The sequence below is a fragment of the Trichomycterus rosablanca genome, chromosome 14 (assembly GCF_030014385.1).
Source record: "Trichomycterus rosablanca isolate fTriRos1 chromosome 14, fTriRos1.hap1, whole genome shotgun sequence".
Lineage (NCBI taxonomy): Eukaryota > Metazoa > Chordata > Actinopteri > Siluriformes > Trichomycteridae > Trichomycterus > Trichomycterus rosablanca.
This window is the reverse complement of record NC_086001.1, coordinates 20,725,934-20,738,351: the sequence shown is the minus strand read 5'-3', so window position 1 is coordinate 20,738,351 and position 12,418 is coordinate 20,725,934. Positions and strand designations below refer to the sequence as shown.

Sequence of the window (12,418 nt, the reverse complement as noted above, 5' to 3'; positions counted from 1 at the left end):
GATAAATTACAGCTTGTTGCTTGGGTCATTATCATTACATTGTGGTTGTTGTGTTGTTTGTTATTTTTTAACTGTTCATGTTTTTAAGTGTAAAACCATAAACAGCACCGTCTATAAATAAATGAATCTTGTGCTTCCACTTGAGATTTTCATTTACGTGAACAATGTCTGAAATTTTAAGTTTTTATTTATTTATTTTAGTTTCAATACAACGTGACACCGGCAAGATAAAGAAAGCAAAAATAAAGTGTCCCAAGTGTTTTTGTAACGTGTTGTAGACCTGCAATGGCGACTCTTTTTGGTATACGGGAAAGAAAAGGCCGAATGCAGGTGAAAATGTGTTATTTGGCAACCAGCACTGTGTAAATATTAGACAGAACACATGATGGGTTATTTTAACTTGTTGGGTTTGTGCAGTTTAACCATTGTGCTGGATTAAATACATTTAAGAAAATACAGCATTAAAGCATAATCTCATTAAAATACGCTACAATTTAACACTATAATACAATACAATACAGCGACAGTAAGTCTGTGTCTGTTTCTGTTACTTATTCTGAATTGTGTTTGTTTGTAAACTGTGAACTAGTTCTTAATCTGGTCGTGATGTTAGTGAATTAAACCTACATCTCTCTGATGGTCTGATCGATGAGCTGTCTGTTCTGACATGCTGCAATTGCGCCACAGAGACAAGAGTTACAGTTGTTTTATTGGACGGTACACACGGGTCACATGACTTGCTAACTTTTACAGAAGGGCAATTAAGTTTGGCAGATTGAAATAATGGCATGTTTCTGACCTGAATGAGAGCAGCATTAAAAAGATCTCACACTTGTCAGAGACAACGTTTGAAGCCCAGGTCAATAGGACCTGCTAGTTAGAGAAGGATCACTTGTTTGTTAGTTTAAGTCATAAAGTGGGTGTGGCTCATACAGGGGTTGAACCAACGACCTTGGCGTTATCAGCTCCATGCTCTAAACAACTGAGCTAACCGACCGGCGTGCAAAGACAGGGCATATACCCCCATACCCGATTCGACACTGACAGCCCTTCAGTTATGGAGCTGCCACACAGAAACGATGGAGAGCTTTACTGTTGTTGAGCAGAACAGATCTTCGTGTGAGATGACTGAGGTTCATGTATTTTTCTTTTAAGAATAAATAAAAGCTGATGTTTTTAACCTCATACTTTCCTAATACTTTTATTCTACACGGTCTACATTTATTATAGTACAACGGTCAGTTAGCAGCTTAAAAAATTTTTGTTATCACCCATATCCTTTGCTGTGTGCGAGAGGTTTTTAGCTTTTTTTTTCCCTGAAATGAGTTTATGCAACTTGGGATATCTAACATGTTAACTTTCATCTATTCATCCAGCTTAAATACCATAAACACTACATAAAAACATGTGGAGTTATTGGTGTAATTATTAACCTTTGTGCTCAATTCTTTAAACAAAAACCATGTCTTCTGTGGTTCCATGGTGTAATGGTTAGCACTCTGGACTCTGAATTCAGTGATCTGAGATCAAATCTCGGTGGAACCTGCCTTGGTTTAGGTAAAAACACTGTTATCGATGCTGAGTAGAGAATACTGTTCCACATATGAAATTAGAACGAACACAAGCAGCAAGTCATTGTTTACAGCGCCATCTACCGGCCAACTGCGTCCTGACCTTAGTGCAGTTTTCCATCCGTGGAACGTTTTGTTCTGATTTTGATACTTGGGTGGCAATGTTTAACTAAAATTACTTTTATTTATTGTTTAAAACTTCTTAATTACCTCAGTTTTTTTAATTGATTTCAGTCAATTATATCAATCACATGTAAAGTCTGAAGTATTTTTGCTATATTTACTTAGCAAATGGTGAATTATTACGTTTAGTATCTGTGGTGTCAGGGTTCCATGGTGTAGTGGTTAGCACTCTGGACTCTGAGTCCAGCGGTCTGAGTTCAAATCTCGGTGGGACTTTACTGCTTTTATTTGGGGCCCGGTGTGAGGTCCAAGATTAAGAAACATTAGCAGTTTCAGCGCATGTGCAGTACAACAGAGCATTACAATTGCTTGTGCTAGTTTAGAGTCACCTTAAATGACATGTTAATTTCCATCCATTCATCCAGCTTGAATATTATAATACCACTAGTAGTGTTATAGTGTTCCACATGTGACTGCTCCATCCCAAAATATAATCACAAATCATTGTTTACAGCGCCATCTAACAGCCAACTTGCTCTTAAATGACTAATTATTAACTTTTGGGCTTAAGTAAGACATCACTGTGTGGTTCCATGGTGTAATGGTTAGCACTCTGGACTTGGAATCCAGTGATCGGAGTTTAAATAAAGGTGGAACCTGGTTTTATTTAGGTAAAAACACTGTTATCAATGCTGAGTAGAGAATAGTGTTCCACATTTGACTGCTCTATGCCAAATTGTAACACCAAAGGGCAAATCATTGTTTACAGCGCCATCTACCTAAAGGTTTAGAAACTTTAGAAGTTTCAGGATGGTAGCGTTCAGCGCATGTGCAAGTACAACAGAGCGCTTGTGGGGTGTAGACCACGATTACTTGTGCTAGTTGTGTCAACCAAGCAGATCACCATTCAGGAAGGTATATCAGTGCCAAAATACGAGCCAGTTTGTTCAGTAAAACTTTATAAGCCAACAGCAGCGAATAAACTTAAGAGTCACCTTAGATTACATGTTAACTTCCATCTATCCATCCAGCTTAAATACCATAAACACTACGTACAAAACATGTGGAGCTATTCTTACTACAGTAAAACACACTGAACTGACTTTTAAAGTGAAGTACGAAATGTTGTACAGAGATCGTTCCCATCTAGTGGTGCTAGATAAATTACAGCTTGTTACTTGGGTACAGATTTGTGACATTATTATTAAATTGTTGTTGTTGTGTTTGTTGTTATTTTTTAACTTTTCATGTTTTTTAAATGTAAAACCATAAGCAGCACCGTCTATAAATAAATGAATCTTGTGCTTCCTATTGAGATTTTTGTTTACGTGAACAATGTCTGAAATCTGACGAGCTTGATTAGTTTGTAATATTTAAGATGATGAATGAACCTAAACACTTGCTTTTAAATTTTAAGTTTTTATTTATTTATTTTAGTTTCAATACAACGTGACACCGACAAGATTTAAAAAAAGTAAAAATAAAGTGTCCCAATTTTATCAGGTGGATGTTTGTGCTTGTAGGACTGTTGTTTACTGGATGTTTTCAGTTACTTATTTCCACTATTCTGTGGGACTACACATTGTTGTTGTGTCTCATATCTGTTTGATCAACAGGCAGGTTGTGCAATAAAAGACACTCGCCCCTGGGTTGGCTCGAACCACCAACCTTTTCGGTTAACAGCCAAACATGCTAACCGATTGCGCCACAGAGACACACAAAAAGAGACATTTCATTGGATGGTACACACAAGTCACATGACTTGCTAACTTTTACAGCAGGGCATTTAAGTTTGGCAAATTAAAATAATCACATGTTTGTGACCTGAATGAGAGGGGCATTAAAAAGATCCCAGGTCAATAGGACCTGCTAGTTAGAGAAGGCTCACTTGTTTGTTAGTTTAAATACAAAGGTGGGTGTGGCCAGTACAGGGACCGAACCTGCAACCTTGGCATTATTAGCACCACGCGCTAACCAACTGAGCTAACTGGCCTATGCACAAGGGCAGGGCATATACCCACATACCCGATTCTACACTGACAGCCCTTCAGTTAAGGACCTGCCACACAGAAACTATGGAGAGCTTTACTGTTGGTCTCAAGTTCGTCTCGGCTGTAGTAGAGGAGACTTAATGAATGAATTCAGTTTAAATATTAATTAAAAAAAACCTTTCCAGTCGTACCTCCACACAAACCAAAACACTCAATCTGTAAAAGAAAGATACGTGCATGAAATACGTTCTAAAATTTTCTAATGTTGCGCTCACTGTTAAAAGTTAAAAGTATTGGGGTGTACCAGTACTAGGGTGTGTCATGGTATGGGGTGTGTCAGTACCAGTACCAGGGTGTGTCATGGAATGGGGTGTGTCAGTACAAGTACCAGGGTGTGTCATGGTATGGGGTGTGTCAGTACCAGTACCAGGGTGTGTCATGGTATGGGGGTGGGTCAGTACCAGGGTGTGTCATGGTATGGGGGTGTGTCAGTACCAGTACCAGGGAGTGTCATGTCATGGTCAGTACCAAGTGATATGAACTTTTATGGTTTAACTGTAAACTTAACAGTTTTACTGTAAAACTTCACAGTACATTTTTTCCTGGGTGACGGTGGAGTTTTTAACAAGACATGAACTTCTGAAGTATTTATTAACTGAAGTCAGGTGTACCGCTGGTTAAGGATCAGAATTTAGGCTCTAAATCGTTGTTACGGTACTAAACAGAAATTTAAGAACATGAACGATGCAGAGCATCACACCTGAAGCTTTAACTAAATTGCAAAAGCAACAAAGACTGTTTTATAAAGTTTAACACATCCAGAACTGAAGCAGTCAGGACCAGCTCTGTGATTTTAAAAATAATATTAAACAATAACAAAGGACTGAAAAACAAATGAGGTAATTAGACTCAAAACAAAATAGTGTAAAGTTTAAAAACCTGCACATTTTGTTCACATTTGTTTTTGCATTTGTTTGTTTAAATAGTGAAAAAATGTTTATGTTTTTACTCTGCATACTTATAATTTTCTAAATGTAACATCAAAACATTAACAGCTTATTAGAACTGTGCAATTCACTGCTTTTCATAAAGAGTGGACAGTTGTTGCCTAGTGGTTAAGGTACTGGACTAGTAATCAGAAGGTTGCTGGTTCAAGCCCCACCACTGCCAGGTTGCTGCTGTTGGGCCCTTGAGCAAGTCCCATAATCCTCAATTGCTCAGCCTGTATACTGTAACTGTATTGTAAATCACTTTGGATAAATGCGTCTGATAAATGCTGAAAATGTAATGTAAATGTAAATAAAAAGATAAAATTAATATTGAGCAAAATTAAGTTCACCTTATTGGTCCGGCCCTCCACAACAGTCCGAGTTTCTTATGTGGCCCCTTGGAAAATTTAATTGCCCACCCCTGGTTTATGGTATTTAAGCTGGATGGATAGATGGAAGTTAACATGTCAGACATCCCAAGTTGCAAAAACTCATTTTAGGGAGCTAAAAAATAAGCTAAAAACCTCTCGCACACACCAACGGATTATGGGTGATAACAGAACTTTTAGGAGCTGCTAACTGAGCTACTAAACTAACTGTTCATGTCATAAACACATTAATGTGTACTACATAGTGCACCAGATAGTGTACTAGATAATAGATTTATGTTCCCTACATAGTGCACTAGATTGTATATTAAAAAATAATTTATGTTTTTTACTTAGTGCACTAGATAGTGTACTAGATAATAGACTTATGTTTCTTACATAATGCTTTAGGTAGCATATTAGTTAACGGATTTATGTTTCCTACATAGTGCACTAGATAGTATTTTAGATATGAATTTATGTCCCCTACGTAGTGCACTAGATAGTGTATTACATAATTAATTATGTTCCCTACATAGTGCACTAGATTGTATATTCGATCATAGATTTATGTTCCCTACTTAGTGCACGAGACAGTATATTAGACAATTGATTTATGTTCCCTACACAGTGCGCTAGACTGTATATCAGATAACGGATTTAATACGCGATTGTATCAAAAAAGTCTGTGTCGCCTTTGTGCGTGTGTGTGTGTGTGTGTGTGTGTGCGTGTGTCGCACTTGGCCGCTCCAGATTTTATCTGACTTGTGGGAATCAGGGAGCCGCTATGTATATGCGGGAGACTCCCGAAACTTTTTCTGTACTTTATTTTACAAAAAGCCAGAGTGTACAATGAGAGGCGGGAATTATGTTTCTTATTATATAATTGTTTCTCAACAAAAACCCCAGACTTCATTAGTTTATTACATTAAAAAAATTACTTTTTATTCACCTACAAACTGTAGTGGGTTTTCACTGCACATGATGAACTAATAAACACAAAATCATTTATTAGTCATTCATCTCATAAATCATGATACACTGCTCTTCCCTACATGAAAGTAAATACAAAGTATCGATATCTGATCGATATCGGCGATACTGGCCCTGTATTTACTTGGTATCGGATCGATATCAAATTTTGCAGTATCGCACACCACTAATACAGATGTGCTAATGGAGATGTTTTACTGCTAAGCTGCTGTTCAACTCCAGTCCAGTTGGTGGCGCTGGTGCGTCTTAAGTTGTTCTGCCAACCGCCATTAAACATCATAAGAAGAACAAGAAGCTGCTGTGTTTGTACTGTAGAGCCTCATCTGTAAGTAACATATGTATTTAATTATAACCCTTTGTGGTATCTTCAATCATCACATCCAAATATAATATATTTAAGTGTCTTAATTATTAACCAACAAATCTCCAATGAGCAATAAAGTCAAGTCAAGTCAAGTCAACTTTATTTATATAGCGCTTTTTACAATATACATTGTCTCAAAGCAACTTTACAAAATCCAGGACCAACAGATACAAAAACCCCTGTTGAGCAAGCCGAGGGCGACTGTGGCAAGGAAAAACTCCCTGAAAATTACAGGAAGAAACCTTGAGAGGAACCAGACTCAGCAGGGCCCATCCTTCTTGGGTGGTCTGGAGGACTTGCAAACTCTCAGAACCGTAACTTCCTTCTGACCCTCCTTTAACCGCACCACAACAATAACAAAAGGTAACAGTGCCTCCCACAGGTTCAGCTCCACATTACAGGTAAGTATTTTTATGTTTCCTCTACACAATAATACACCCCCCCTCCCTTAAGCAGGAGGTTTACCAACCATGTCTTGCAAGTAGCATAAAACATGCAACACTACACCAAGGTCCCAACAGTTCACCTAACAGTAAAACAAGATTTAACCTTATGCCACAATCGTATTTTCCTTAATGTCTAACTTTGATTGTGGCTTTTTACGTTTCTTTATATTTACGTCACATAGTATTTCAGGTGTGCTGGTAAACGTCTCTCTCTCTTAGAACGTCTCAGTGTCTGAAACTCTTGTGGAAGGTTGCCTTGTATTGGATTGGTAGAAGGCTCTAACACAGTCTCTTCAGTTACAGGGTCTCTTGTTACTGGTGTAGGAATTTCCAGTAAGGTTGAGGGAGTCTGATGTTCCATGGCACCATCCTCTGGTACCTTAGCGTCTTCCTCCAGCATGTCTTCAAGTTCCAGGTGCATAGGCTCTTGGAGTCTAGCTCTTATTTGATCTACATGTCTACGCCAGGTTTGTCCATTTACTGTGACAACTCTGTAAGACACGGGACCCGTGCACGTATGCACAGTGGCCGGAACCCATTTAGACCCATAACTGTAGTTCCGAACCATTACCTCATCTCCTGGTTGGAATGTTCACATTTTAGTGCCTCTATCATGGACTTGTTTTTGTTTCCATTGTTTAAGCTGCACTTTTGCTCTTAGATCTGGTACAAGCAAGTCAAAAGTAGATCTCAACTTTCGCGACATTAATAATTCCGCTGGAGAATGGCCTGTTGTTGTATGTGGAGTGATTCTGTAATTAAACAAGACTCTAGCCAGTTTTGTTTCAATAGTCCCTCCCGCCATTTTCCTTAACCCCTCCTTCAACGTTTGTACAGCTCTTTCGGCTAGTCCATTCGATGAAGGGTGAAAAGGAGCTGATGTTAAATGACGAATGCCATTATGTCTCATAAACTCTGAAAACTCTGCGCTTGTGAAGTTTGTACCATTATCCGTGACCAAACATTCAGGCAGCCCATGTGTACTGAAGCACTCTCTCAGTTTTTCAATAGTGGCTACAGCAGTGGATGAGTTCATGGCATACGCATCTATCCATTTTGAATGTGCGTCCACCAGTACCAAAAACATTTTACCTAGGAAGGGACCTGCATAATCTGCATGCAATCTGGACCATGGTTTCTCGGGCCATTCCCACGGATGTAAAGGAGCACTTGCTGGTGACTTTGCATTCTTTTGGCATTCGACACATGCTCTTACTTCATTTTCAACATCATTGTCCATTCCAGGCCACCACACATATGACCTGGCCAGGCCCTTCATCCTAGACATCCCTGCGTGTGTCCGATGTAACTGCTTCAGAATGACTTTTCTGCCTTGGGGCGGAATCACTACTCTAGCACCCCATAACAGACAACCGTCCCGAACACTCATCTGCAGATGTCTTGTGTGATATGGTCACAATGCTGGATCCGTTGTTGAAGGCCAACCCTTCAAAACATACTCTCGAACTTGCAATAGTGTTGGATCTTTTACTGTCCACTTTTTTACTTGTTCAGCTGTCATTGGTCCAGTATCTACAAAATCCAACATCAACCAACTCAGCCAACTCAGGGCTCTCATCCTTCCCTGGCACTGGCAATCTGCTTAGTGCATCTGCGTTGGCATGTTGTTTTCCTGGTTTGCACTGAATTTTATATTCATAAGCTCTCAACAAAACAGCCCATCTTTGAACACGGGGAGAAACCATCTGTGGAACTTGTTTCTTTTCACTGAAAAGTGTAATTAGTGGCTGATGGTCTGTATATATTGTAAATACTGTACTCGTCCATAGAGGTATTTATGGAACCTTTGAATTCCGAAAATGACAGCAAGACCTTCCTTGTCTAACTGAGAATATCGTCGTTCCGCGGACGTCAATGTGCGGGACATGAACCCCACTGGTCTTTCACTGCCATCCTCCATTTTATGTAATAGCACCGCTCCTACTCCATAAGGCGACGCATCACATGAGAGTATGAGCTCCTTGTCTACAGAATAATGAACAAGCACATCCGCTGACCTAAGCAAAAGCTTGGATTTCTGAAAAGCTTCTTCTTGTGGCTTTAGCCATGACCATGGTATGTCCTTTCTCAGCAGCTGGTACAAGGGATTTAGCAGTGTAGCCAGATTAGGTAGGAACTTACTATAATAGTTTAGCAAACCTAAATATGCTTTCAATTCTGTCACATTAGAAGGTGCAGGCGCTTCCTCCAAGGCCTGGATTTTTGCCTCCATGGGTCACAACCCACGTGCATCTACAACATGACCTAAATACTGAACTTCTGATTCCATAAAAGCACATTTGTTTCTTTTTAAACGCAATCCTGCCTCTTTCAGACGCCTCAGCACTTCTGCTAGATTTCTTAAATGTTCATCATCATTTACTCCAGTGACTAAAATGTCATCCATATAGACTGCTACACTAGGCACACCTTACAGCAAATTTTCCATGGTCCTCTGAAAGATAGCAGGTGCTGAAGAAACTCCAAAAGGCAATCGATTGAAAGTATACAAGCCTTTGTGAGTGTTTATGGTTACCAATTTTTTCGATTCCTCGTCTAAAGTAACTTGTTGATAGGCATGACTCATATCGAGTTTTGAAAATTTCTCTCCTCCTGACAGCACTGCAAACAAATCTTCCACTTTAGGGATTGGATACTGCTCAAGTGATGCTACCTGATTTACAATCATTTTATAATCCCCACACAATCTAATTGTGCCATCCGGCTTTAGTATTGGAACCACGGGAGCGGCCCATTCAGAATACTTGACTGGAGTGATAATATCCTCCTTCAATAGCCTGTCTATTTCTTGCTCTACTTTCACTCTCATAGCATAAGGAACAACACGGGGTCTGTAGAAGCGGGGAGTGGCATTGGCAGCCACATGGACAACAGCCTTGGTACCCCTCAGTGTTCCTAACTCCTCCCGGAACACCTCAGCATGTTGCTGTAGCAATTTTTGCAAGCTTATCTCTTCACTTGTGGTGTATTTCAACTCTTCCAAATTTAACTTTATGTCTTCCAGCCAGCCCCGGCCTAACAGACTTGGCCCTGTACCCTTTACTACTACTAAAGGCAGGGTTTTTATTTGTTTATTGTAAGCAACCTTAACCTGAGCTATCCCAGCTATGCTAATTTGCCCCCCTGTATAAGTCTTTAAGAGTAAGTCTGTGGGTTCTAACTTGGGCTGAGGTTTAGTCTTACAAACTTCCCTGAAGTTTGATTCATTCATGATCGTGACACTACTGCCTGTGTCCAACTCAAAACTTACAGACTGACCCTCAATTTCCATTTCTACTTGGAATGGCTTCACTTTCTTCATGCCTGTGCTTTCCATGCTGTACAATGAAAATGCTTGTTCCTCTGCTTCTGTTGTATCCTCCTCATCACTAACTTTATGAGATCTATATGTTCGGGAATTCCCATGACTCCAGTCCTTTTTTTCTCTTTTGTGCATTTTTACTAGCAGCCTCCACAGCCAGTGCCATCTTCCATGCTTTTTCAAATGTCAAGTTTGTTTCTGATAACAGCCTCCTTTGAATTCGATCATCATTAATGCCACACACTAGCCTGTCTCTTAACATTTGCTCCAAAGTCTCTCCATAATTACAATCTTGTGCCAAACGTCTCAATTCTGCTACATATTCAGTCACTGTCTCTGTGGCTTTTCGTGTACGGGAATCAAACTTAAACCTTTGCACTATTTCGCTGGGTCTTGGATTGAAATGATTTTTTAGGAGACTCACCAGCTCAGCATATGTTTTCTCACTGGGTTTCACTGGACTCAGAAGATTTCTCATTAAACTGTATGTAGGTGCACCTACTACACTTATAAGGATGGCCCGTTTCTTTTCCTCCTCAGTGATGCCGTTTGCAATGAAAAACTGTTCCAAAACTTCGCAGTATTCCTCCCAGATCTGGCTTTTTGAGTCAAACGCTGTTAGATTTCCAATAGTTGCTATATTCTTTTGTTTCTCTCTCTCCCTGTGTTTTTTCTTTCTTTCTTTTTTCTTTTTTGCGTGTTATCCACAGGTCCTATCACTTTAATGTTTCAGCCAAAACTGGTTTGAAGTCCGTTCACCTTGTCGCCAATAAGATGTGGTATCTTCAATCATCACATCCAAATATAATATATTTAAGTGTCTTTATTATTAACCAACAAATCTCCAATGAGCAATAAAGTGACTTGCAAACTCTCAGAACCGTAACTTCCTTCTGACCCTCCTTTAACTGCACCACAACAATAACAAAAGGTAACAGTGCCTCCCACAGGTTCAGCTCCACATTACAGGTAAGTATTTTTATGTTTCCTTTACACAATACTACACCCTTATATTTAATTATAACCACAATTAAAAATAAACCTAGAGTTTATAATAAAACATCACTGTGAGGATTTGAGGAGCTTTAACTCCAGTTTTATTTAAACAAACAAACTATTAGCTGCTCCGCTAACTGTTAGCACCACACATGATTCAGTACTGATGAACCGATTCATTTGAACCGATCCAGCAAAATGAATCAATTGAGCAAAACTAATTGAGTTTCTTCATGATTAAATCTCACAGTTTTATATAAACACGTCATATTTTTATACTTTGTTTATAGTTGAACTTTGTTTACAGTTGAACTTTGTTTAAAGTTGAACTTTGTTTACAGTTGGACTTTGTTTACAGGTGAACTTTGTTTACAGGTGAACTTTGTTTATAGGTGAACTTTGTTTACATTTGGACTTTGTTTATAGTTGAACTTTGTTTATAGGTGAACTTTGTTTACATTTGGACTTTGTTTATAGTTGAACTTTGTTTACATTTGGACTTTGTTTATAGTTGAACTTTGTTTACAGTTGGACTTTGTTTATAGTTGAACTTTGTTTACAGTTGGACTTTGTTTACAGGTGAACTTTGTTTATAGGTGAACTTTGTTTACATTTGGACTTTGTTTACATTTGGACTTTGTTTATAGTTGAACTTTGTTTATAGGTGAACTTTGTTTACATTTGGACTTTGTTTATAGTTGAACTTTGTTTACAGGTGAACTTTGTTTACATGTGAACTTTGTTTATAGTTGAACTTTGTTTACAGGTGAACTTTGTTTACATGTGAACTTTGTTTATAGTTGAACTTTGTTTACAGGTGAACTTTGTTTATAGTTGAACTTTGTTTATAGTTGAACTTTGTTTACAGTTGAACTTTGTTTATAGTTGAACTTTGTTTACAGGTGAACTTTGTTTACATGTGAACTTTGTTTATAGTTGAACTTTGTTTACAGGTGAACTTTGTTTATAGTTGAACTTTGTTTACATGTGAACTTTGTTTATAGTTGAACTTTGTTTACAGGTGAACTTTGTTTATAGTTGAACTTTGTTTACAGGTGAACTTTGTTTATTGTTGAACTTTGTTTACAGGTGAACTTTGTTTATAGTTGAACTTTGTTTATTGTTGAACTTTGTTTACAGGTGAACTTTGTTTATAGTTGAACTTTGTTTATAGCTGAACTTTGTTTACAGGTGAACTTTGTTTATAGTTGAACTTTGTTTATAGGTGAACTTTGTTTACATTTGGACTTTGTTT

At 38.5% G+C, this 12,418-nt stretch overlaps 1 non-coding gene and 1 pseudogene across 1 annotated transcript; one reads left to right on the top strand and one right to left on the bottom strand.

Annotated features, from left to right (window-relative positions):
• Positions 1-1,473: 1,473 nt before the first annotated feature.
• trnaq-cug (transfer RNA glutamine (anticodon CUG)) lies at positions 1,474-1,545 on the top strand. Its single transcript has one exon. It is a non-coding gene; the product is annotated as a tRNA-Gln (tRNA).
• A 5,892-nt stretch (positions 1,546-7,437) lies between these two features.
• Positions 7,438-11,432, bottom strand: LOC134326184 (uncharacterized protein K02A2.6-like; annotated as a pseudogene).
• Positions 11,433-12,418: the final 986 nt, after the last annotated feature.